At 39.3% G+C, this 27276-nt stretch overlaps 1 protein-coding gene across 1 annotated transcript in view; it reads left to right on the top strand.

Annotated features, from left to right (window-relative positions):
- The window catches only part of LOC147035008 (uncharacterized), a 221335-nt gene that overhangs the window by 125190 nt on the left and 68869 nt on the right, over window positions 1-27276 (top strand). The window lies entirely within an intron of this gene.

The raw sequence follows: 27276 nt of genomic DNA, 5'->3' as shown, positions 1-27276 counted from the left end.
AGCACTTTTATAATCCCAAAAGGATTCATTGAAGCACCCGTGGGGTGTGCCCATTGGCCAACACAGCCAGATCGATGTCCTTATACTGGTATGTCCTCAGCTGGCCTGGTGGCCTTCCAGTTACCCTGTGATCGTGCCATCGGTCATGCTCATTGGCCATTGCTGGGAGGAAATTCCATGTGTTTAAAACGTATCACTACTTCTGCACATCATAGATCGGAGACATCGACAAAGGAATCACATGTAATTGCTTCCTTTTTAATGTGTAAAGTCTGGTCTTTCGACTGTTTTAAAAGTCCATTGTGCTTGCATCCTGCAAATAGCTAAATATCAACTGGTAATTAGTAAATCAATAATTAGTGATTCGAATGAGGTCTTTATTTAAAAGTTTGCAGTTGTAATTTTTAATGTAAGCACAGCAAAAGTTATAAAATATGAGGCAGAAGCGGTTCTTGTTACCCTTGTCGAGCACCCAGTGCCAGCATCAGTTCCATTGTCTACCTGCAGTGAGCAGACAGGACCTGTACACAGGCCCAATTTTATTTGCAGATATTTTTGTTTTTGGAAAATTTTCGACTTTTTTTTTTAGTTTTCCTGGGATATTGGCTTCGATTTTCAGTAGGATGCTTAATTTGCTTAATTCCTGGAGATTCGCCATTTTGTTTGGCCTGCTCAACAATGCCTCGAGTTGGAACAGGGCCCAACGGTTTATGAATGATAAAGCGCTCAAAATGTTTTTTTTTCACTTTCTTCAATGATCTCATACTTCATCTACATACCTATGAATTTCTCTACACATTGCTTTTAGAAGTGCTATAGTTTTCAAATTAGGAGCTTGAGTGATTTCATGCATTATAAAATATATGATGTGATTTTTCCATGATCTACTCTCATGGACTAATTCAAGTACACAACAGAAATATAATTTGAGTTTCGAGAATCGGATCATGTGGATTAAATGACTTGAAATCTGGAGTGAAATCTGAAAATGTTAAGAAATCGGCAGTTTCGTTTTTTGGCATGACCAATCGGTTTGCTATCACTTGCCAAGCCCAGCCATTCCTTATCAACCATTTAATTGGTGTGCTCAAGCCTCTTGCCGAGCGTCATGCAGTCGATTGCGGTACAGTTCATGGCCCGATCAAGATGAATTGTCAGCAATTGCGACAAGGTAGGTGGGACATGATGAACCGGATGTACTTTATAAAGGTTATATGGTTTCTCTTTGTGAGTTTCAAAGCAAAATATATTTGATAACACACGATTTCTGAGTCGTTTGCCATATTAATGTATTTTCTAAATTACAGAACCAATTTTTTTCCACCCGTCACATGATGATTGGCAGCACGTATCTTTGAGACGTCTATAATCAAAGCTGTTTTAAAAAATTGTTTTTTGAAGTTTCCCCAAAACAAAGGTGAAAGCAACTCAAGGTTTTTTGGTTGTATCCAGTACGTACGGTAGTTGGTAATTCCACTGATTCCAATCATCCGATTACTGAAAAATTGCCGATAGTGTGTGTGTGTGTGTGTGTGTGTGTGTGTGTGTGTGTGTGTGTGTGTGTGTGTGTGTGTGTGTGTGTGTGTGTGTGTGTGTGTGTGTGTGTGTGTGTGTGTGTGTGTGTGTGTGTGTTCATGAAGCATAACATTCTCTCTGCTAACTTCCCTACCCCCTCCCCTCTCTCTCTTTGTCCTCTCCTCCCTCTACCCCTCCTAATACAGTGCAACACCCTCCTCCCACACCTCTCTCTACCCACCCCCCTTTCTTTTGACGTGTCTGGATGGTGGTTGTGTCTGTGCGGTGTTTGGCTCTGGACGTGTCCGGGCGATGTTTGTCTCCTGGCGGTGTTTATGTCCGCACAGAAGTTTGTCTCCGGTCGTGCCGGGGTGGTATTTGTCTCTCGACATGTCCGGGTGGTGTTTCTCTCCGGACTGTTTATCTCCGGACGTTTCCGGGTGGTGTTTGGCTCCAGGCTGAATTTAATATATGACCGGTAGAAAATGGATTTCACACATTATTTTGTTTCCATCTTCACTGTTCTTCTATGCAGAATCATTTTTATGAGACAGTATGAATCGTAATTAACACTCCACCACACGTCTGCCTGACCCTCTCTCACCTCATGTTGCCTTCCCTTCTCCCACCCCTTCTCGCTCCCTCTCCACCTCCTCACCCCCCCTCTCTCTCTCTCTCTCTCTCCGCCCTCTTTCTCTCCCCTCTTTCTCTCCCCTCTTTCTCTCCCCTCTTTCTCTCCCCTCTTTCTCTCCCCTCTTTCTCTCCCCTCTTTCTCTCCCCTCTTACTATTCCCGTCGGCAAAGTGAGGGGTGGTATTTGTTAGTATATAAATATTGTAACTTTACAATTATGTCTCTTAAATACAAGGGTCAGTACGAAAGTAAGTCCTCTTATTTTTCAGTTTGTAACGAAAGTGTTGTAGGAAAGCTACGCGAGATCACAATGAAAGGTTTGTATGTCCTGCCAATTTTATGTTGAGCTGCACTGTGATTGGTCACGTGACATCACCACACCATGCTTTGAAAATGGCTGCCCTGCCAGATGTGTACATACTAAGCAGAGAACAGTTATTGAATTTCTTAGTGTGGAAGAGGTTTTTCCAGTGGATATTCATAGGCATTTAAATAATGTGAATGGTGTGACTACTATTGATGTGAGCACCGTTAGACATTGGATAAAGCGTTTCAAGAGCGGGGAAACCAATATCAACAACAAGCCTCAAAGTGGTCAGCCTGCAACCGCAGTGACACTGGAAAACATGTCAGATTAAAGTACATTGCAGTTCACAGAGACTATTTGAAAAATAACTTTATATTTGCTACATACATGTGTATATTCCCTGTAAGTTCCATTGGAATTGTAATTATATTTAGTGGGAAATAAAATAAGAGGCATTACTTTCGTTTTACCGACCCTTGTACAACTAACAAATAGCAATAAACATGAAATACTTGGGAGTATCAAATACCCTTATGGATGCTGAAATATGGCTAATCCCTACCCCCTGCCATCCTCACCCCCCATCCATTGATATTTGCCTCTACAATTATGCATAAATTTTCACTCAAAATCATGCCTTGATTTTTTTTTTTTTCCTCGTCCAAGGCGAATGTTAGACATAATGTGAATTAAAATAGAAACCCATATTTGGCCATGCAACCTTTACGATTAGTTTTTACATTTTCCCTTTGCATTCAGAGATCAGGGTTATATGTAATCGGAGTGCCTGAGTGGTGGGGGAAGGTTTGATTGCCAATGTGAAATGCACAAGTTAATGATAGAATAAATAACATCTTGACTTTTATTAAAGTTAATTGTAAAAATTGGGTCATTGTAAGTAAAATGAGTAAACTGATGGAGTATCAAGTTCATCGAGTAAGGCTTGAAAGAAACATAGCTTCTTGATTTTCAAAGTTTACTTCTTTTTTATTTTTTTTCCAAATTGCTACTTAAAATTGTGGAATTTTGCAGGGAAACATACACCATCAAAGAAGATGTAAATATTGTTGATAACTGTGATTCATTCTTATGCAGTTACCTCTATCCTGCACCCCTCCCTTTTCCCATGCGTGTGTGTGTGTGTGTGTGTGTGTGTGTGTGTGTGTGTGTGTGTGTGTGTGTGTGTGTGTGTGTGTGTGTGTGTGTGTGTGTGTGTGTGTGTGTGTGTGTGTATGTATATATATATATATATATATATATATATATATATATATATATATATATATATATATATATATATATATATATATATATATGTATATATATATATATATATATATATATATATATATATATATATATATATATATATATATATATATATATATATATACATATATATTGGTTTCCCCTGAGAAGCAAGATTCTCAAGCAAGCAATGCTACTGCTGAATGTAGCCATTGTTCGCTCAAATGTATGCCACTCGTCAGGAGTCGGTCACATAAATAAAACGATACGACATTTACAACAACATAGTAACACCTCCAACTTTTATTGCATTATTATTAATTTTTTGTCATTAATTGTCTTTGTGGAGAGCAAATGACAATTCTAATATTATTTCTGATTTAACCAAAGTTGTATTTTTTAAATTTGTGTATACTTTGATTTTTCTCATCTATACTAGTGCTGGTATTGCTTATAGAATGTTTAAAGCTCGCCATGTACAGTGAGTTGATTTTCTTTCAAAGTAGATTTCTATATAATTCGTGGAAGAGAAAAACAGAGGATTTGAGTAACCTGCTGGCAGTGGGACAATAGGGAAAAGCTGACCATGGAGTGTACAAGCAGACTTGGATGAGTGAGTGGAATAAACATTGTTTGGGCATCTATAAATGGTAACATGATGCTTATTAGAGGAGGTACTTAATATAACGTACATTACGGATGAAGTGTTTTACCAGTCTAAGAGGTATAGGTGGAGGGAATATTTCAAACACTACATGGGCGTGAGAATAAACACAGTAAGTGTAATCAAAGTTGACCATGGCTACCTTCCACGAGCCCTTTAGTTGCTTGAAAGTTAGGTCACACCTGCCTCTATCTTGGCATTTCAAAGTTTTCTTCAAACTGCAGAATTGATATGTCTCGACTTGAGTATGTTTGATGTTGAATAGTAATAAAAAATGAATAACTGTAGCTCCACAAAATCTTGCTCACACAAAAAAGCTCACTTATTTCAATGAGACAACGAAAAGTCAATCTGTCCACCAATCATTGTCATACTGTCTCATCAGACTGATTTTCCAGAGAATCAATTTTCCCTTGCTTGAAGTTAACAGATAATTGACTAATTACAGCCTCGAGAGAGTTAACTTCTAATGTTACAGCTTAACTTTCTCATTTTTGAACTACATAACAAAGAAACATCGTGCTGGAAAGTCAGCTTCATTTGAAATCCAAAAATGATCGTTTTATTAACATACTCAAAATATTGGGGGAAAATTATTTATTTGTGACCTTTGACCCCAAAATGAGGTTAATGGCAAAAATTAATGGGAAACATTGTTTTACATGCTTACAGCAAAATTTGTACCAAAAATGAAGTTGAGCTGTGCCTGTGTGTAAAAGAGCTAGCCAAATTATATTCAGTTCTGAGTCAAATTTGACTTGGCTTGGCCATGCTTCTTTATTCTTTGTTTAAAATTCTGAAAGCACCCAGTCGGTCCAAATATCTGAAAAACTGTCCAGATTTAACCAGATGAGAAACAGTAGACACCCTGAAACAAGTCTCACACATTTGGCTGAGAATTTTGGATATTTCCCTGCTTAATGACTGAGGCTGCTTCAACTGCCACCTCCTTTGTCAAATTGTAAATACATCTCGTGAGAGTGGTTGTATAATTTTGTAAGAATTTGATCTTCTTGAAAGAATCAGCTCATCAGGCCGCTTTGGGGAAAAATAATACAGGTGATGGCCCAACTGGGTGGAGGAATCACATTTTCATTTCATCTGATTTTGGGAGCATCATCAGGAATATGAGCAAGCCACAAGTTGTGATCACACTCACACATCACATGTCCTGAGATTACTTCAAGATGAAGTGCTTCTCTGCAGTTGCTTACACTAACATACCTAATAATGCTGGAGAATGACAAATGCATGACTCGGAGCTTCCACTTGGTTGATTCAACTGGGATGGAGGCATGGAATGGAATGACTTTGCCCCTAAACTGGTGATCGTGGAATCCAGTTCCCCAATTCGAACCTCTTCTTAATATATTTCTTCATTTTAAACATATTCAGAAGGTAATGCCAGAACTGCAGGTTTCCTCAGTCATACAACAATTTTGGGGAGAGAAACTGCTCATCTGTTAGTTGCTGGAGACTTGCTTTGGCTGCCGAAATCTCAACTATTCTGCCAACTTCATCCTGTGGTCCTTTACCATGTAACATACCGAAGAAGTGCCATTCATCTATAATTGTGAAGTAGTCACTGAAGAATGCCAGATTGATGGCTTTTTTGTTCTTGTACTAGCAAATACCATCTAGAGAGAGAGAGAGAGAGAGAGAGAGAGAGAGAGAGAGAGAGAGAGAGAGAGAGAGAGAGAGAGAGAGAGAGAGAGAGAGAGAGAGAGAGAGAGAGAGAGAGAGAGAGAGAGAGAGAGAGAGAGAGAGAGAGAGAGAGAGAGAGAGAGAGAGAGAGAGAGAGAGAGAGAGAGAGAGATATATATAGAGATATAGAGATATAGAGATATAGAGATATAGAGATATAGAGATATAGAGATATAGAGATATAGAGATATAGACGGACGGACGGACAGAGACACACAAGAGGTAGAGGGGAAAGGAGAGAGGAGGGAGAGGGAGTGAGGAGGGGTGGGAGAAGGGAAGGAAGACGTGCGGTGGAGCGTTAATGATGATTCATACTGTCTCATCAGAATGCTTCCACAGAGAATAATACTGAAGATGGACACAAAATAGTCTAAAATCCATTTTCTACCGGTCATACAATAAATACTGCTCGGACACACATTCGAAGACAAACTCCCTTCTGCACACATCTAGAGATAAATTCCCATCTGGACATAAACACAGCTCGGACGCATCCAAACTATCCAGAGACAAACTCCCATCCGGACACGTCCAAAGACAAACCCCACAAGGACACGTCCGGAGACGAACACCGTCCAGACGTAACCGCCATCCAGATATGTCGTCAGATAGATATAGATATAGGTATAGATATAGATATAGACATAAGATAGATGGATAGAGATATAGAGATAATGTCTAATGCTTTATGAATGTGTTCTGTCTCTTTCTCTGACTCTCACTCTCACTCACTCTCTGTCTCTCTCATTCTCTGACTCTCACTCTCTCACTGTCTGTCTGTCTCTCTGTCTGTGTCTCTCTCTCTCTCTCTCTCTCTCTCTCTCTCTCTCTCTCTCTCTCTCTCTCTGTCTGTCTGTCTGTCTGTCTGTCTGTCTGTCTGTCTGTCTGTCTGTCTGTCTGTCTGTCTCTCTCTCACTCATCCAATCTCTCTCTCTCTCTCTCTCTCTCTCTCTCTCTCTCTCTCTCTCTCTCTCTCTCTCTCTCTCTCTCTCTCTCTCTCTCTCTCTCTCTCTCACTCATCCAATCTCTCTCTCTCTCTCTCTCTCTCTCTCTCTCTCTCTCTCTCTCTCTCTCTCTCTCTCTCTCTCTCTCTCTCTCTCTCTCTCTCTCTCTCTCTCTCTCTCTCTCTCTCTCTCTCTCTCTCTCTCTCTCTCTCTCTCTCTCTCTCTCTCTCTCTCTCTCTCTCTCTCTCTCTCTCTCTCTCTCACTCACTCACTCACTCATCCAAACTCTCTCTCTCTCTCACTCATCCAAACTCTCTCTCTCTCTCTGCTCACTTATCCCAGCTCTCCCTCTCTCCCTCTCCCTCTCCCCCTCTCTCTCTCTCTCTCTCTCTCTCTCTCTCTCTCTCTCTCTCTCTCTCTCTCTCTCTCTCTCTCTCTCTCACTCATCCAAACTCTCTCTCTCTCTCTCTCACTCACTCATCCAAACTCTCTTCTCTTCTCTTCTCTTCTCTTCTCTTCTCTTCTCTTCTCTTCTCTTCTCTCTCTCTCTCCCCCTCTCTCTCTCTCTCCCCACCTCTCTCTCTCACTCTCTCTCCCTCTCCCTCACTCCCTCTCCCTTTCTCTCTCTCTCTCCCTCTCTCTCCAGTGCTTTGCCGATCTCGGCAATTTTTCCGGAATTGGCAGGTTGGATTCAGTGGTGATTACCGATTCCAATACATACTACATATAACCCAAAAACTTTGAGTAGCGTTCACTGAAAAACACCATCGCATTTAGAAAGACGTTTGAGGGATATGCTCACAAACATTAATCTTTATAGGCAGCTGCACGTGATGGTGGAAAAAAGAATTTGGCTCGGTAATTTCTAAAACACGCAAATATAGCAGACGGCTTGTAAATCGGGTGTTATTTCACAACTTACTCAGGGCGATGGAGCACGAGCCGCCCGCTCAGGAAGACGGAGCACATTTCTCCCCCCAAAAAAAATTCTTGGGGTTATTTCTCCAGACAGTCAAAAGATGAGTTTAATGCTTTGGAAATTTCTTTTTTCCAAATTGCAAATTGTCATGGATACAAAATATAGATTCACTGACGAAGTTTTGAAACAACCATACATCACTGTGTCCGTCTGTGTGACTGTGTGACTTATATGCAACTTTGTACCTTTGGCCAGAATGTATTGAAAACTGGTGGTCGTACTTCTGGGGATGGAGGATGGGGTTACATGCATTGGAAGGTTTTGGGTGGTCGATGAAATTCATAGTCCCAGAGGTTCAGGGTCAGGGGAGGACCCCAATTCTCTCCATCTAAATATCTATGCCATATTAGCTTATGAGAGGAGGAGGGTGTTATGAGTCGCACTAAAGTATGACAATTGTGGGGGGATTAACCGGTCTGTAATTCTTGGAGGATTACCCCGTTCATTGGGCCAGGTTATTTGGTCGTGTTTATAAATATTGCTGTACATGCTTAGAACCTAAGAAGTGCAAAACCACATTTCATCGTGTTTGACCTTTAAAAGAGGTTGAATATAAAACACTCAGAAAATTGAGGTTCTTAAAATAATATATCAGGTAGAATTAAGTCGTGTAATAAAAGCTATTAATAGCTAGTCACGTACGTTCCTCTGATGAGTTCACCATTCCACCGCCTAATATTTCATAACTCCACAAAAAATGCATACAGCTACATGTTGCGGCATTATGCGAGTTTTCGTCGTTATAATCAATATAAATCTTTCTACTTTTCTCATTTAGTTGGCATGAATTGTTGGTCTGATCGATGACTAATAAAAAAATTGTGGAAGAACAACTCGTACTATATATATATATATATATATATATATATATATATATATATATATATATATATATATATACATACATACATACATACATACATACATACATACATACATACATACATACATACATACATATATATATATATATATATATACATACATACATACATACATACATACATATATATTTATACATATATATTTATATATATATATATTTATACATATATATATTTATATATATATATATTTATATATATATATATATTTATATATATATATATATATATTTATACATATATATATATTTATATACATATATTTGTATATATATATATTTATATACACATATTTATACATATATATATATATATATATATATATATATATATATATATTTATACATATATTTATACATATATATATATATATATATATATATATATATTTATATATATATATATATATAAATATATGTAAATGTATAAATATATGTATCAATATATAAATATATGTATAAATATATATATATATATATATATATATATATATATATATATATATATATATATATATATATATATATATATATGTATAAATATATATATGTATAAATATATATATATATATATATATATATATATATATATATATATATATATATATATATATATATAAATAAATATATATGTATAAATATATATATATATATATATATATATATATATATATATATAAATATATATGTATAAATATATATATATATATATATATATATAAATATATATGTATAAATATATTTCTATATATAAATATATATATGTATACATACATATATACATACATACATATGTATTGGGATGGAATAAACACTGTTCTAATTACATGAGTAAAACCTGGTTATATTGGCCTCCGAGTTAACAGGGCAGTGAGTTGCCCTGTTATTCAGTTAGTTTCACAAAGCTGCTTTCCCAAAGTTTCCTTTTGTAAAATAAATGAGTTAACACAATTGCATCCAGGAAGCAAACTTTCAGCAAGCAAAGCTCATTTGTTGTGGACAAACCCCACAAAATACTTTCAACTTGAGATATTACAAGGCCTAACATTCTCCATCGAATGCACGTTTTATTGTTTAAAAGCGGGCATTTTTATTTTGGACTGAACTATGTTCAGCATCACATTTGTGTTCGGCTAATCTCAAATCAATCAAAACATGTACATGTACACACATGGAGTGAATGAAATGCATTCCTATATAAAAATTAATCTTCCAAAAAATGGCAACCAACTGACCCAATTGAATCTTTTGGGGGCTTTTTGTAAAAACAGGAAGAGAAGTGTGAGGGTCTTAGGAATTTCACTTTTTAGCACATATATCTATTGGTTGGCAGGATTGCTTATGTGCATTTGCCTTTGAGCTGTTTAGCCTGGGCTTAAATCTCAACCCATTTATATAATGTCACCCTGGTGCATCGCAAGTAGGGTGATTCATCGATGTGTGTGGCATCAATCAGAAGGATGCCAAGTCTGAGGAATCACACGCAAGCACTGGTTGTTGGTGAATGTTGACAATCAAATGGTGCCTTTGTTGAAGACTAGGCACATTATAGCTGGCACCTTGAACAAATAAAAATTCTTATCCACACCTGGCAAGCAAAACGAGTATGCCAATACCCCCAATGACAGCTGAGGGTGGCCTTGTCCTGCAGTGGACTGAAAACAGGCTGATGATTATGATGATGATGATATGAAGATGGCCCTTTAAAACCGCCCCCCCCCCTTTTTCCTGGTTTTCTACTTGTATATCTTTTTATTTTACCAAACTGAAGATAATATGCTGAAATGGCAACCCACATTAATTTTCTGTAAGATGTGAGCTTTTTTTGTAGCTTTTAAGGAATCCATGGATGAACTCGACCATTTTAGCTGTTTTTAGATTTCTCTGAAATGCTGAGCACGTGACCATTGTTATCTCTGTCGTGACTTGTGAACGTGTCTGTTGGTTGTGCAACACTTGCTGCCAATGGAAAACATGCACTCTTGTCAACATCATCACATCTCATTGAAATGCACTTGATGTATTTGTTGGCCAAATATCAGTTCTGAGGAATGTTGTGTGGTTCATGGTGTGCCATACTTTTTGCATTGTTTAAAAAAAAAAAATCATAATTGAAATAATTGCACATTAATCTTGTTAAGCCAATGGTAGAACATCTGACTCTTATTTAGCAGTGTAAGGAGTAAAATGGGGGAAGTAGGAGGAGGAGAAGGAAAATGGGGACCTGTAACAGGATTGATGGGTGATGCAAAGATCAACGTTTGCAGAACTGATTGGACCTTTTGTGAAACCTCCTCATGACTCGGACACAGACTTTTTGCTGGAAATATTGAGTACAGTGCCACTTTGCAAATTCAAGGGCTGGGAAGACTCAAAAGGTGTTGGAATCTTCTTGAGGTGAGCTTTGATGACAAATCTGCTCTCGCTATCATTCAGAAATGTGCCAAATTTTCTTGGAAAGATCTGGATGGATGTTTGGAGATGCACCTTACACAAAGTTGATCGAGCAAACTTTTCATGTCCTATGTGCTTAAACTTTGGAAAAGTAGATGAGGCATACGTTTGGGCTCTTTGAGGTGCTGAGAATTGAGTGAATTCCAAGTTGAAAAATAATTTCTTATCATTTTCTGTCTTTATTTTATCATCAATGCTCAAAAGTTTTTCTTGAATGTTACAAAAAAACAATTTCAGCAATAATATACAAATGTGAACTGATTGCATGCATTTCATAGAAAACACCCAAGGCTTTTTTTAAAACCATGCTAAGTCTCCAACATGAAAAGGAGTGGCCTTGTAGTTAAGTGGATGAAGTGTCACCATTTTCGGTTCAATTTATAACAATATAGACTGGTTACTCATGTCTTGTGTAATAGATGAAATAAATAGGATGTCCGTTGAGGTATGCTATCCGCCGCCGTGGAAAGCAAGGATAAGCTGACGCTTCAGGCATCCAACCTTTCGTCGGAGCCAACCGGGGTCTTGTTGATTTCATCCATTGTTCTACCTGTCCGCTGACACAGATTGATACTAGCCTTCACCACAAGACTAGTTCTCATTCTACATTTCTTGTGTACTCTGATTTTGAGAGTCTCATGGTATGGTTTGAAATAGTGCAGCTCTTTAGGCTTCGACCATTGATAATAAAATAATTTTTTAAATCCCACCCTAAGGGCTAAGTCCTAACTTGATCTGTTTATTCAAATAAGTTTGGTGTGAATTTTTTATTAAAATACATGTTTCGCTTTTGGTTATTTACCTCCTACTTCACCAAAAAATAGTCATGTTGTATTTAAATAGCCCTTATCACTGTACCTGCTTCTCTAAATGTTATCTGATTCCCTCGTATCATTGAGTGATCCACTGATAAACATGTCCTCTCAACTCTTTCCGTTGAAATTTTTTTGCAACAAGATACTTCACAACATTGTTTTATAAATTGAACCTTTAATGCACAATTTGGAAACATTGTTGTTCAATCTTCCTTGAACAAGGGGTTCAGTTGATGGAACATGAATGACTGACCTCTTCTGCTTTAGGCAAAAACCCCCCTCCCTCCCTTTTGGCTGTCAAATGTCAGGTCTTCCCTGTCTGCCATTAGTGTCTCTTAGCAGGAGGCCGAGTCTCGGTGTCTGCTTATTCTCAACGCAGGTGGATCGGTAGCCTTGAGTTATTTTCCTGGCTGTCTTGCGTTGCTCATCCTGCCCGCCCACTCCGCCACCCAATCGCCGTCCTCAAAGTTGCATGTGCCATTCCAGAAACCATCTATATTGTTACCCTCCCCAAGTCTAAGCTTCATATTCACCTCCTTTCATCTATTCCCTGTGAAATTATTTCCCCAAATTTGTTGCTTGCTCTTCACTGCAATCCCACAAGAATGCAGCGCACCACCACCTTTCAGGTCTCTCTCATTTCCAAGTCTGAGCTTTTTCACACTGTCACCTCTCCCCTCATGTTGTGGAGCATTCTTGTGTTATTGTCATTCTGGTTCTCCTTCACACCACCTATTGACCCTTAGCTCTCTGCTGTTCTGTTTTTCCTTTCACCTTGACATCTGTAAATGTATGTTTCAAACACACAAAAAAAAAAATCGTGTTCTTTTCTACTTTCAACCTTGACTGTCTGTTATCAAATATTTCCATCTGTTCCCCATTATCTCTGATTGTTCACTTCATGTCCCCTGCCTTGTGCTCGGTTGGCTGTCTGTTGTCAAAAACCTTATTGTCAGAATGCTGATTTCTACACTTTGTTATTAACCTGTTGTACAAACCTTGACCTTTGTATTAACATATCTTTTGAGAAAAAAAAACACGAATCATTTGGATCAATGAGTCTCACCCTCAAGTAAAACATGTTGTTTGTGCAGGTGCGAATTTTGCAACACTTCTTTTCCCACGCGCATAATATGGAGATATTTTGGCAGGAGGTGTGCACATCGAGTACGTTACAGCTTGCTAATCATTCAAAAACAATAGGCGGCAAGGGATGATTGCTACAATGTCAACACTGCGTCTTAAAATGATACTGTGTAATTATTATCCTATAAACAAGAGATGTGCAATCACCGTCGTAAGTAACAGTCGCATGTTTGATGAGCAATGTTATTGCCTTTTATCTGGTTACAGCATGTGTCGTTGTTTCTAAGCCAGTTAAATGTTTTACGTACACAGTACTGGATGCTGTAACTGTGATTACGTTAGGCCAAAGTTAACCTGTATATTTCCTACAGGAGTTCTTTTTTAAATCTTTCTCGCTTGCTTTCTATCACCACAGCCTGAGCTTAGCACCCCCTACCCTTGGCCTCCCCCCCCACCCCGACTACCCTCTCCGGTCTCCCTTTCAATCCTATCCCTATACACTTTGTCGCCATGACTTAGTACGACACCACCAAACCTCTCCCCCCTGTGATTATTAAAGCTCAAGCCAAACAAAGTGTATTTCTTTAAATCGTACATCACAATGCGTCCTTCATTCTGAACCGAGAATGCTATATCAGTCATAAACACCCCAACATTTAAACGAAGGAGCAGGTGAGGTGAGGGGAGGGGGAGTTGATGGAAGGGGGGATGGATGGTGGATGTGGGTCAGTGTGTGCGCACGGGTGGTTCAAACATTTAAAAAATGCAATACCTTTTGCAACCACTCATTCTGTTGCAAGAAATCTGCACGACGATTACTGATGCATTGAAAAAATAAAAATAAATAAATAAAAAGTATCACCAAATTACAAAGAGATGTAAATTATGTTCATCGGAAAAAAGGGATTAAAATTGGAGAATAGGACTTTGTTAGATAATGCTGGTGTGGCACAGGCATGTTCGACCAAATAGCCGATGTGTGTGTGTGTGTGTGTGTGTGTGTGTGTGTGTGTGTGTGTGTGTGTGTGGGGGGGGGTGTGTGTGTGGGGGGGGTGTGGAGGGTGGGGGGGGTTTGGGGGGGGTGTTTTTTATATCATCTTATTATATATTACTAAAACTCTCATCTTGGAAAGTGTATGTATGTATGTTTCCTAAAATACAGTCAAAACGGTACATGATAATGTAAAAATTTTCGGCCCACCTTACCATTCTCCTGCGGTGTGCAGTATCAAGTTTCGTTCAAATCGGGCAACGAAAAAAATTATAAAAAAATCAATTCCCGATTCAGTAAAGTAATCTTCGGGAGAATTTGATCAATGCAAACAACCTCAGCGGTATAGTTCGCTGGAGCTATCTCTTGTTTTTTTCTTGAAATGATTTATTTTAAAATCTCAAACATTTTGTATAGACAAAGAGCGATTTATTTTTAAGCATAAAATTAGCATCGCCATTTTGATCTAATACTTCCGTGTTCATTCATAAATAAATTGTGTTTAGAAGATTACGCACAATAATTTCTTCGACTTTCTTTTCTCCGTTTTTTTTTCACATTGACGTGCAGTATCAAGTTTCGTTCAAATCGGGCAATGAAAAAATTATTTAAAAAATCAATTCCCGATTCAGTCAAGTACTCTTTGGGATTATTTGATCAATGCAAACAACCTCAGCGGTATAGTTCGCTGGAGCTATGTTTTCTTTTTTTTTTTGAAATGTTTTTTTTTTTATCAACCGCTGTTACAACGGGAACCCAACGGGTTCACTGGTCGTCTCGTATTATATATACATATATAACACACACAATCTCTCTTGTTTAGCTTTTTTTATTTTTTTGTCATTACAAGATTATATGCATCTAATATGGCCAATATAAGTACAATGTGAGTGGGGCTTAAATGAATTGTGATGGCCTCTTCAATGTCAAACTTGTCATTGACGCGAAGGATATGCTTAAAATAGAGGAGTAATTTTGGGGAAATTGTGCATCCATAATATACTCTTCCATACCCCTTCTCATTTCCTGCATACATGGTAAATTGAGGCTTCTTACCTCGACCACCGAAGGTGAAGGAGGTTGTTTTCACCTCTGTCTGTCTGTCTGTCTGTTTGTTTGTGTGCAGGATACTTCAAAAAGTTGTGGACGGATCCGGATTAAATTTTGTGGACAGGTTGGGTGTGTGACAAGGACGAACTGATTAGATTTTGGTGAAGATCTAGATCCGGATCCGACTACTAGAATTTTTAAGTGATTCTTCACCATTGAGAGATCGGGCTAAAAACGATATATGTATTGGGCCTGATATGTTCTGTTGGACCAGGCATTGCGCGGAGGAGGTATGCGCTCCACCGAGTGCCCTTCCAGTTTATACTGCAACAGGAGGAACTTGTTTCAAATGCCATTGCTGTTTTAGAACAAAGGTGTTGAAAGTTTGCTGGATTAATGTGTGTGCTGATTCTGCTGCAATTATCACATGCAACGGGTTGAAGCACTTTTCCTTATTCTATTTATTTATTTATTTTTTGCTGCTCTGACTGAAGACAATTTACACATTTAGTAGTTGGTTTTGAGTCTGACGAGAGTACAAGGTGCTCTGGTAGGAATGGAAAAGTTTGATGCAGTTTGTGCGTAAAACGGATATGATGGAGTAAAAGCACACAAAGGCATTCGATTGTTCGATCCTGGTGCTTATAATAAGCTGTTCTTCCACCAAGAATATTATGTTTGTGTGCAGTGAAACTAAACTGGATACTTGTGCTCACATTGTTCATTTCTCAGAACATTTTGATTTTATAACTAATTTTTATTTTATTAACATTTATTTTTTGCTTCACCAAACGACGACGTGTATCTGAAGGCCACTGATATTTTTTATTTTGTCCCGCACAAAACATTCCAATGTGCTGAAATCTTAAAAAAATTCTTATAAAACTGTTCTTTGTTTTTATTTTGTGACAGATTCTTATTTGGGCAAGATGTACCGAATGAAATGTTTCATTGAAAACATTCTATGATTTGTTGTTGTCGTCGCGTTACTTTTATGACTGATGTTTGTCTTGTTCTAGTGTTCTCGTTCTGAGCGTGCGCACACTTGTTCTCGGCCTGAACAAATGATGAACTAATTCTGGAGTTCTCACATTTGTTGCCTTTGACATACAGTATCTTCCCACATCTTCTGATCATTTCCCAACACATCAAACACTGCCATTCAGTTTGAACCTCAGGGAAATTTTGACTTTGAGATCACTTCCTTCATCTAACTTTTTTTTTTTCTGAGAAATTTCTGCACTTGCCTCTGGCATGGTTCTCGTGTTTACATATTTCGTGACACTTTCGTGTAAATGCCTCTGAAGTAATTGATTTTCCCTGAAGTATAGCCACATGGAGTTGTTAATGGTGTGTAATCAAGTTGGCCCAAAGTTTTTTTTTTTTTAATTTTTTATTTCTTTGTGAGCATGCTGAGTTGTCAAGACTTTATTTTTGGCACAGATGTGGTCACGCTTTTAACTAAGCTTGTGTAAATTAAGAGTCCTTGGAATCGGTGCACTCACCTCAAAGCTATCTAGCCCGTGTTTGAATCTTGACCCGGCTATAAACTGTCATCCTGGTATTACACAGGCAGGAGGATTCATTAATGTGTGTGCCGTTAAACGGGCGTCCCGTCTGCCAGAATTAGTTGGTGGACGTTAAAGAGCCAACGGTGTCCTTCCTGAAGAGTAAGTAAGCTATTGCCTGCACCGTGAAGAAATTACAAATACTTGCCCTACAACTACTGCTGAGAAGGCAATGGCAAACCACCCAGTACAACTCTTGTCACGAATCTGCTTCGGTAGCACCGACGCCCTTTAACAGAGTCTGGTACATCAGAATCGCAAAGAATCGGTATGTCATTGTCAGGTGGCGCAGTTCGATCACGGTGTAATAATTCTGGGTGTGTGTCCTTACCTGAATGAGTAGCAAATGGGTATTTGTGGTCACATGATCTTGCCATGATTTACTCAACTTGAGGAAGAGAGACGATTATGTAATCTTTCTCCCAGCCTTCTTTCTTCTCTTTGCTTTTCTCTATAATTGACTCATGAAGGATAACATTTCGCCTTGAGTTGCTCACAAGGAAGTGAAATATCTCAAAAGTAATTTTAGCTTCATTTCTATCCTACAAGCCTGCCCACATGCTTTTGGTGTTGATTATATGTATTCGATTCTTCCCTTTTCATTTTGTATAAGCAGGGTTCCTGGCAGAATACCAAATCTAATGGCAAACTCGTTTTGCTTCAACAAAAGGGGAAACTATTTTGAAATATTTATGCAAATACGTTGACACCCAGCCAACATTGAATCCTAATTTGGGTGGTCGTGCAATTTGTCGCTGTTTGGTAGCTTAACTTTCTTTTGCCCGAGTCATGTGTAATATTGCAAAGTGAAAATGTAATTTAATTTCCCACAGATGTGATATCAAGTTCTCAAGTTTGGGAACATCTACATATTGTTATGAAAATGACAAATTCCATAAATCACCGTTTGATTACCTTTTTGAGATTTGCTTGCCATGCTGGTAGAAACACAGTACCAGTCGAAAGTTTGGACACGCCTACTCATTCAAGGGTTTTTCTTTGTTTTTACTATTATCTAAATTGTAGAATAATAGTGAAGACATCAAAACTATGAAATAACACATATGGAATTATGTAGGAACCAAAAAAGTGTGAAACAAATCAAAGTATATTTTATATTTTTGATTCTTCAAAGTAGCCATCCTTTGCCTTGATGACAGCTTTGCACCTTTTTGGCATTTAATTATTGTTATTATTCCATTCTTGGTGCTAATCTTCAGAGACTGGTACTGTGTGGTACACCACATGGCTATGAAGGATATTTATGAACCAGATAAGGTTAAAATAGGGTTAAGGCTGAGTCTGCATGATTTAATTGTGAATTAATTTTATTTTTGATCAGGGTTTTTTTTTTTTAAATAATCTGTAATAGTCGTATGTTTTGAATTCGATGTATTGTGTTCAGGGATTCACGAGTCTGTTTAACCTCCTGTGTTACTTTGCTCTAATTTATGCAATCTGATCAGGGGTGTGGTGCTTATTGAGGTGGCATGCTGTTATCATGGCTTGTCATTGTAATGCCCAGTGGACCGTCTCGATCTCCAATCACATGAAAGTTTTCTGGACGTAATAGGGGGACAGATGAAGAGAGAAAAAGGGTGTAGGAGATGGATGGAAAAGTAAATGGTTTGGGAATAGCAACCCCCCCCCCCAATCTACTTTCTTAACAATCCTCTTGAGGAGGTTCAGTCGTTCAAAGTCCTGGGTGTCACTATCAGCCACGATCTTTCTTGGACAAACCACATTTCAACATTGGCCTCCAAAGCCAGCTGCCGAATAGGCATCCTCCAGCGTACAAAGTCCTTCCTTGGCACATCTGAACTCCTATCCACCTTCAAGGCCTTCAGTCCACCTTCCACCTTCCCCTCTGGGCTGACTCCCCTGCCTCGCATGTTTCTCAGCCTGATGCTGTGGAAACCAAGGCCTTTGAAATTATTGGACTTTCTTGCACTAAAGCTGAGTCTATGGGCCTATCACTTCGCCAGTGCAGACAGATTGGTAATCTCTCTATCTTCCACTGCCTCATTTTTGGTCTTCACCCTCTGCTTTTTTCCATGCTTTGTCCCCTCCAAAGTTTCTGAAGGTTTCACATGGTCCATAATCAACCCTCCTCTGGTAAAACTACATAAATCCAGGATTCCTGCTCACCTCCATGCATCCGTTCCTCGTTTTTTTCCCGCCTGTGGAATAAGTTTCACATCCTCTTCAATCTCATTCTTCCGTCTAGGTCTTCAAGACAGCTGTTCACCGCTATCTCAGATCGTCTCCAATCCAAAACCATGAGATTTTTGACCCTCGTTAACCCCACCCAAATCCCTACTCCTAATTTTCCAGTTTTTCCTCCTTGGAGCTTTCTTCTACATGCATGCGTGTTTTGTGTCTTTTTTTTTTTGTCTGTTACGTCCTGATCCATTCAGTGTGCTATCTTTTCCAAAAGCCTCGACTATGTATACAAAAAAAATGGGAGTGAGAAAAGGGAGAGGGAGTGCAATGAGGCATGGGGAGATGAGGGGGTTCTAAAACTTCATATGCGATCTACCATTTATTATGGACACAAATATTCTGGAATTTTGACCCTTCTCCCCCCACCCCTGCTCCCTCCCCATGTACGCTTTGCTTTTAGGCCTCCCATTACTATATGTCATTCCAAACTTCTTTATCTTGTTTCCCCACTATTCCCACATTTCCATGCCCTCCTTTCTTTCCAATCATTCACCTTTCCTTTTTCGTCAATTTTCATTTTCGTCGTTTCACTTTTCCGAATTTGGCTCTCTCATTTCCAACCCATTGTGTCATTAATAAACAGATCGTCCTTTTATGCATCTATACAATTCAAATGGCGTGTGTGTGCGTGTGTGTGTGCCCGCCCAGTCTTGTTTGATACGAGGGTCATAACGGAAGTAGTGCCTCTTGTTTTTCAGTTCATAACAAAGGTGTCGTCGGAAAGCTACGCGAGATCACTATGAAAGGTTTGTACATCCCACCCATTTTGAATTGAGCTGCGATGTGATCTGTCAAGTGACAACATCACACCATGCTTTTCAAAATGGCTGTCCTGCTGGATGTGCACATGAAGCAAAGAACAGTTATTGAATTTCTTACCGTGGAAGAGGTTCCTCCAGTGGATATTCATCGGCATGTAAATAATGTGTACGGCATCCCGACCATCGATGTGAGCACCGTTAGACATTGTGCAAAGCATTTCAATAGAGTGGAAACCAACATTGACGACGAGCCTCAAAGCGATCGACCTGCAACCGCAGTTATGCCGGAAAACAAGTCGGATTTATACGCTTATAAAAGTGCATTGCAATTGATAGAGACTATGTGGAAAAATAACTTCATATTTGTTATACATGTATGCAAATTCCAAGTAATGACTGAAGTGAAAAGTGGGGTTAAGCAATTGGTTCACTCCGTTTGTCTGTCTGCAGACGTCGGTCTATGATTGAGAATTACTTAATTTCATTTGAATGTTTTATTTTGAACACTGTAAAACAGGAATTGAAACACGAACCTGCTGTTTTAGTAGTACTTTGTCTCTGAATTTGGCAAATTGTATGGAATCGAGTCCTGATCGCACATACGGAGAGAGGAGTAAGGTAATTTTTTTTTTGTCTGTCTCCCTATCTGGCATTCAAACAAAACTAAAAATCATTCCAAACAGGAAAACGTCCTGTTTTTAGGGACATCATAAAGGACACCAAAAACAGATGCGAAGAACTAATGTAACATTAAATATGTAGCTGTAAAAGATGGTACATCAACTGTGGTAGACTTCTGAAAAAAGATTAAAAAAAAAAACATTTTCGACAGCCTTTAAAACCTATATTTTATTTTCATTAAATTATATACTTGAACACCGTATAATACAGATCACCTTGTAGGCACTTCTAAGAACCTCCAGTTTAGTATTACTTGAACAAAATATTGTACCATTTTACACCAATGACATGTGCCACCCACACTCTCAGTGTTGGGGAAATATTGAGATTGAAACAAAATTACAGCTTGTAATAAATGTGGATCGTACTCGGAAACGCAACGCAACAACGGTTGAAAAGACCCGTCCCATGTCCTTTTTCTCAAGACTGTGTGGGATTGGGTGTTCTATGGACTCTCTCGTTTTCATTGTAATTGTATTTAGTGAGAAATAATATAAGGCATTACTCACACCGACCCTCACACTTCAGATTGCATTTGTAATAACCAGATATGTCTGTCTTTGCACTAGCATCCATGCAGGCAACTTTTCCTTTCTGCTTGCATTTTGTGGCATGGTAATAATGATCAATTTTCTAAGTACATTCATGAAGAACATTTTACAAAATCTGTTCATCAGAATGGAAGTCAATTGTTGAAAAGTTACTTTCTTCCATTCTTTCCACAACAATTGTATAGTAATTTTTTTTCTACAAACTGTGCTTTTAATATTATTCAGGGGCTTGCAGAATAACCTATAGAGAGCACACTTGCCTTTGAGGTTTCTTGCCTGGGTTCTGCTTCTGACTCGACAACGAGCTGTCATCCTGGTGCTTTGAAAGCATGGTGTTGCATTGAGCACACCACCTTTTAGAGTGGGCTTTAATCTAGCTGATTAATGTTGCAGCATTTGTTGGTACAAATAGATATTAGACATACCATGGTGTCGATTGAATCCAAATCAAATCTGCATTTGTTTCAAAAGATGTGCACACAACTATTTAAATTTACTTTTTGTTGGTCTGTGTATTTGTGAATGAGTCGTCACGCAGCGTAACAAATGTTGTCAAACGCAATACTGTACTTTAAAAGCATTTTTGATTAACTTTTGTATACAGATACTGTTTTGAGCATTATAGAAGAACAGAACAGAAGAAGGAAATGGATCAATAGACAAAATGGGACAAATTGAAAACGGGATAACAAACATGCACTGTGGCACAAGGAGAGGAGTAATCTCTCCGCAGTCACTACGCTCAAGCATTTAATGGACCTATCCAAGGGGAAAAGACAATGGACGAATGGCTCCCTCGTAACACCTTCCTTTTCTCAAAATATGTAGAAACCCAAACTGCCTCACAAATATAGGCCAATTTACATGTCAAACAACAATGTACAAACTTTTAACAGGAATGTTCACATAAATGATTTATCACCGCCAAACAACAAGAAGTTTGAGACAGAGCAGAAGGGGTGCAAGAAAGAATGTTATGGAATGATAGACCACCTATTACTGAACAAGGCCATACTTGAAAACTATAACAAATTATCCACACCTTGGATTGACTATAAAAAACGCTTTTGATAGTGACCCGCATTCATGGATGGTAAAGTGCATGCAAGTGTGTGCAATTGATCCACAAATAAACAGACTAACTGAGAAAGCAATGGAGTTCTGGAATACTACGTCAGTACAGCAGTCAGAAGGAAAGATCGAAATACCAGGAGTGAATATACAATGGGGATCTTCTAGGACAACCAGTGTCCCCCCACCCACCCCCACCCTTTTGTGTGTGTGTGTGTGTGTGTGTGTGTGTGTGTGTGTGTGTGTGTGTGTGTGTGTGTGTGTGTGTGTGTGTGTGTGTGTGTCTGTCTCTCTGTCTCTCTCTGTCTCTCTCTGTCTCTCTCTGTCTGTCTCTCTGTCTCTCTCTGTCTCTCTCTGTCTCTCTCTGTCTCTCTCTGTCTCTGTCTCTGTCTCTCTTCTTGTTTTGTCTTGCCCTGGACCCACTGAGTAACCTCATTAATGGGCATGGATACACCCTAAAATCCAACAGACTAATTTTCAAAGGAACAGGAAAGTTGACACATCCACTGTATATGGATAATTTAAAGCTCTTCACACCCAACACCGAAAAATTGTCAGAACTAGAACGAGTAAAACGGTACTTGGAGGACATTCCAATTGAAATTGGTGTAGATAAATGTGCCAAGTACACATTCGTAGCAGGTAAACTAACAAAAACAGACAACATAAATATCGACTGAAGAAGACCAATACAGGAGTGAGAAAACGAAATGTACAATACCTCAGAGAGCCAGAGTAGAAGAGGGACACCAAATATGTCACCAACATTTGCACCAAATTACCAAGGAACACCGACATAGAACAAGGCTGATCCTGACAACGTAGCCTTCCCCATGAAACAAAATCACAGCTATAAACCAACTTGCAGTACCAGTGTTTCAATACAGCTGCAGAATAGTAAACTCACTACAATCAGAAATAACGAACTATATATCAAAGCAAGGAAACTCATCACCATCCACAAAATGTTCTTGATATTTAAGCAAAAAAACAAAAAAAAAATAAACCAATGTCACCCGCAGGGTGACCCGTATCTTGCCAAAAGGTGACCACGTGTGACTTCTTTAAGGTCACACTGAGGTGAACAGAGCTGCTATCCACCAGGAGCGACTCCTTGAGGAATATCTGCCTACGAGAGATTCCGATGAGAATCGTTCTACAGTCACCATGAAAAATTTGCTTTTTCCTCATAACGTCACCAAATGACGTCATAATGTCTCAAGCTTGACATATCCAGAAAGCACTCATCGAGGTGTTCAATTTGAGGTACTACACGATATGGTTCCCAAAACTTGAAAATTTGACCTTGGGGTCAAATATGTTTGACCTCAGGCGCTAACCATGAAGGTCAAGGCCAATCGCCACCAAAAATTAATCAGCTGAGCGCCAGACCATGAACTATATTCCCATGAAGTTTGAAGGCGATCCGCTCAACATTACTCAAAAAATAAGGGTTTTGTCGACTCCCCTGATTTGCGCCAAAGTGACCTTGACCTTTGACCTTGACCTTCAAAATTTTGTGCACTGAAAGGGACCTCTATAGGCCTCTGATATGCAAAGTTACAAAAATTTCTGATGATAACTGTGCTCTGCAGAATTTTTTATACGTGATTACAGACAAACAAAAAAAAAAACCATACAAGCTGACTAACATATCTTGCAAAACTTCGTTTTGGCAAGATAAAAACTATCAGGAGAATGTACCTGCCGAGACGTCCCGAGAGAGGTTGAATACAAAACAGATCCTGAGACTCAGAGACCTGATGCAAGATTCCAACAGCAGAGGGATTTAGATTCCTTCACCTGGTCGCTCAAGACTTGGTTGCTAAGCGTTATCCTGTGGATAAATTACTTATCCGGCGGATAAAATTTCCAAAGTTTTCCATACAGGGTGCCCTGAAAGTTCCTACCCTGGTGAAGCCATACAAAATACTTTTAAAATGCTATTGCTTCCTCACTTGATAATAAATGGTTGGTTAGTTAATTAATGGACAAGAATTTTGACTACAGGATAGCTTTTATCCTGTGGTTAAATTATCTGAATTTTGAGCAACTGGGGCCTGATCTTCAGTGGGAAATATGGGAAGCAACAGCACTAGTCCACAGTGGCGAGCCATCGTTCATGGCATTCATGATGAAGGGGCTTTGGACACCATTATAAGCTGAGGGTGGCAGAGGAAGGACTTTGTCCTGCAGAGAATTCCGAGGTGGCAGTGGACTTTGTTCACCTGCAGGAAGACATGATCTGCCCAGAGCTGAGAGAGAGGTCCATGAGCTCCAAGGGCTATTTCTCCCAGAGGGTGACAATTTTTTTTTTCATGTATGATACTATATTTGATTAAATTAAGGGTTCTATTTTATAGTTTATGATAATGTGCTTTTGGCACAAATGAAAGTATGGAGCAGAAGATGGGTGAAGAATAACAGGTTCAGAAAGTGAAGATGATGGATGGGTTGTTTACTATGTGAAAATTTGCGAGAGAAATGGTGTGCGATGCAAACGGGAATGGCACTAGGATTTGCGGACCTTGAGAAGGCTTACGACACTGTCCTGAAAGAAATGGTGATTGTGACGTTGAGATGTATGGGATTGACAGAATAAGAATGTCGGAGCTCTGCATTGACATCGGTTTGAGGCAGGGAAATGCATTCAGCCCACTTATGTTCATTATGGTGATGGAACTGGTCAGCACAAAGGTCAATATGGTGGTGGTGGTCGTATGGCAGCTTAGCTGCCGGGGTAGCTATCATTTCTTGAAGCGCGACTGTGTCACTGATGCAGTGCCCCTCTACCAGTACACACACTGGAACTGGTATTCATTTCGCCGACCTCGGAAGGATGACAGGCTGAGTCAACCGCCTGGTGAATTAATTCAGCAGCCGACGGGGCTTGAACTCAGGACCCTAGGATCCCAAGCCTCCACCTTTACCACTGAGCCAACACCAGCTTCAAGGTCAATATGAAACAACTATGCACATATCTATGTATATGTATATATTTATTTGTCTATATATACTGTGTATACATACTAGTATGTGCCCGTACGTGCAAAAAACAAAACAAAAAAAACTTCAAACCGTGAGCCAGAAACAACAACTACACAGGCCGTTCCTTCACTCTCGCGTGCCCGTACGTGCGTGCCCGTACGTGCAAACCCCCCCAAAAAAACAACAACAAAAAACTTTCAAACAACTACACAGGCCGTTCCTTCTCTCTCGTAAACGACGACTGGATTGGGGCATTGTGTTTATCTTTAAATGCGCAAAAGAAATCGAGAAATTATTAGAATACATTTTCATCACTATCCAGAAGTGGTGCGTGCCCGTACGGAAGGTTTACATGCATTCCACGAATGATCGCTTGCATTGAAGTAACAACTGCTGTGATACTTACACACACAGAGTTAATTAAAATCAAGTTCACCTCCCTGTCTTTGTTTGCCATGACATTCGCTGCCATTGACCATTGCCACTCCTACGCCACGGTAACTACGTAGTGTAGTACATAGTAGAAAAATCGTGCAAATTATGATACAAGCATCAAATTTGGCATTTCTGTTCTGCAGGGCTTTCTGATCAAATCTGCCCGATTGGCCATTTGAACATCCAAATTTTGATATATTTGAAAAATAAAAAAAAGTAATTTTAAGTCACAGCTGGCTGAAATTCTTGAAGCGCAAGTGAACATCCCAGACAGAGAACCAAGGGGAGATGCAGTCATCATTGATGGCTCAGCACTTATCAATGCCCTACCTCCACGCACTTCAAAGATATTTGATGACTATGCTAAAGAAGACATCATCCCAAAGGTGGAATCCTATGGTGCCAGGTACGAGAGGGTGGACGTAGTGTTTGATGTGTACAAGAAGTCAAGTCTGAAGTCCGAGGCAAGGTCGAAAAGGGGGCAAGGAATCAGAAGAAGAGTGACGGGAACCAGTAAGACCCCAAGTAACTGGAGAAGCTTTCTTCGAGATGACAGCAACAAGACTGAGCTGTTTCACTTCCTTGCGGAAAAGATGTGTGAAGCACAGACGACAAGCACAGTCATTGTCACAAAAGGAGAAGATGCCATGAGCAACACAAGGAAGTCACTGGATGCTGTGTCTCCATGTTGTAATGAAGAAGCTGACACTCGATTATTTGTACATGCCAGGGATGCAACGACTGATGGAAGCAAGTCCATTATCATTAAGGCTGATGACACGGACATACTAGTCATAGCAATATCTGTACTGCCATCCTTACAAGAACTAGGTCTTGAGAACATGTGGATTGCCTTTGGCCAAGGAGCCAAGGCGCGATGGATTCCAGTCCATGAGGGAGTTTCTGCAATAAGGACTGAGAAAGCTAGAGGGATCCCATACTTCCATGCATTCACTGGATGTGACGTCGTGTCTGCCTTCCGCGGTAAAGGGAAGAAAACTGCATGGCAGACTTGGAACGTCTGTGATGATGTTTCTGAAACATTCACCAATCTCAGCCAGCATCCAACATCGATTCGTGATCTTGACTTTTTTGAAGTTTTTATTTTTTTTTTTAATTTTTCAAAATTTGGATTTTCAAATGGCCAATCAGGCAGATTTGATTAGAATCCCCTGGAGAACAAATGTGCCAAATTTGATGCTTGTATCGTCATTTGCACGATTCCTCTCAAAAATTGCTGTTATCTGCCCCACTAAAGGCACTGATCCACATCGTAACTGGCACGGCACGGCACGTGACGTCATCGTTGGCCGGCTGTGCACCAGCCTCCGCATCAACGTGCCCTGTCATTGGTTGGTAAATAAATGGCCATAACTTGGGAAGCACTTGTCCGATTAATATCAAACCTTGAAAAGGTACATCCTCAGGACCCCAGCAATATACCTGGCAAGTTTCAATTAGATCGGACCAGTGGTTGTCGAGAAACAGCGGTCACACACACACACACACACACACACACACACACACACACACACACACACACACACACACACACACACACACACACACACACACACACACACACACACACACACACACACACACACACACACACACACACACACACACACACACACACACACACACACACACACACACACACACACACACACTGTTGGAATTATGGATAGATATATTTTTTTAATATAATATATGTGTATATATA

This window comes from Eptatretus burgeri, chromosome 1, assembly GCF_056783735.1.
Source record: "Eptatretus burgeri isolate ZD-2024b chromosome 1, Ebu_testis_v1, whole genome shotgun sequence".
In the NCBI taxonomy this organism is placed as follows: domain Eukaryota; kingdom Metazoa; phylum Chordata; class Myxini; order Myxiniformes; family Myxinidae; genus Eptatretus; species Eptatretus burgeri.
The sequence above is the reverse complement of the archived record's forward strand: the minus strand, read 5'-3'. Positions and strand labels throughout refer to the sequence as shown.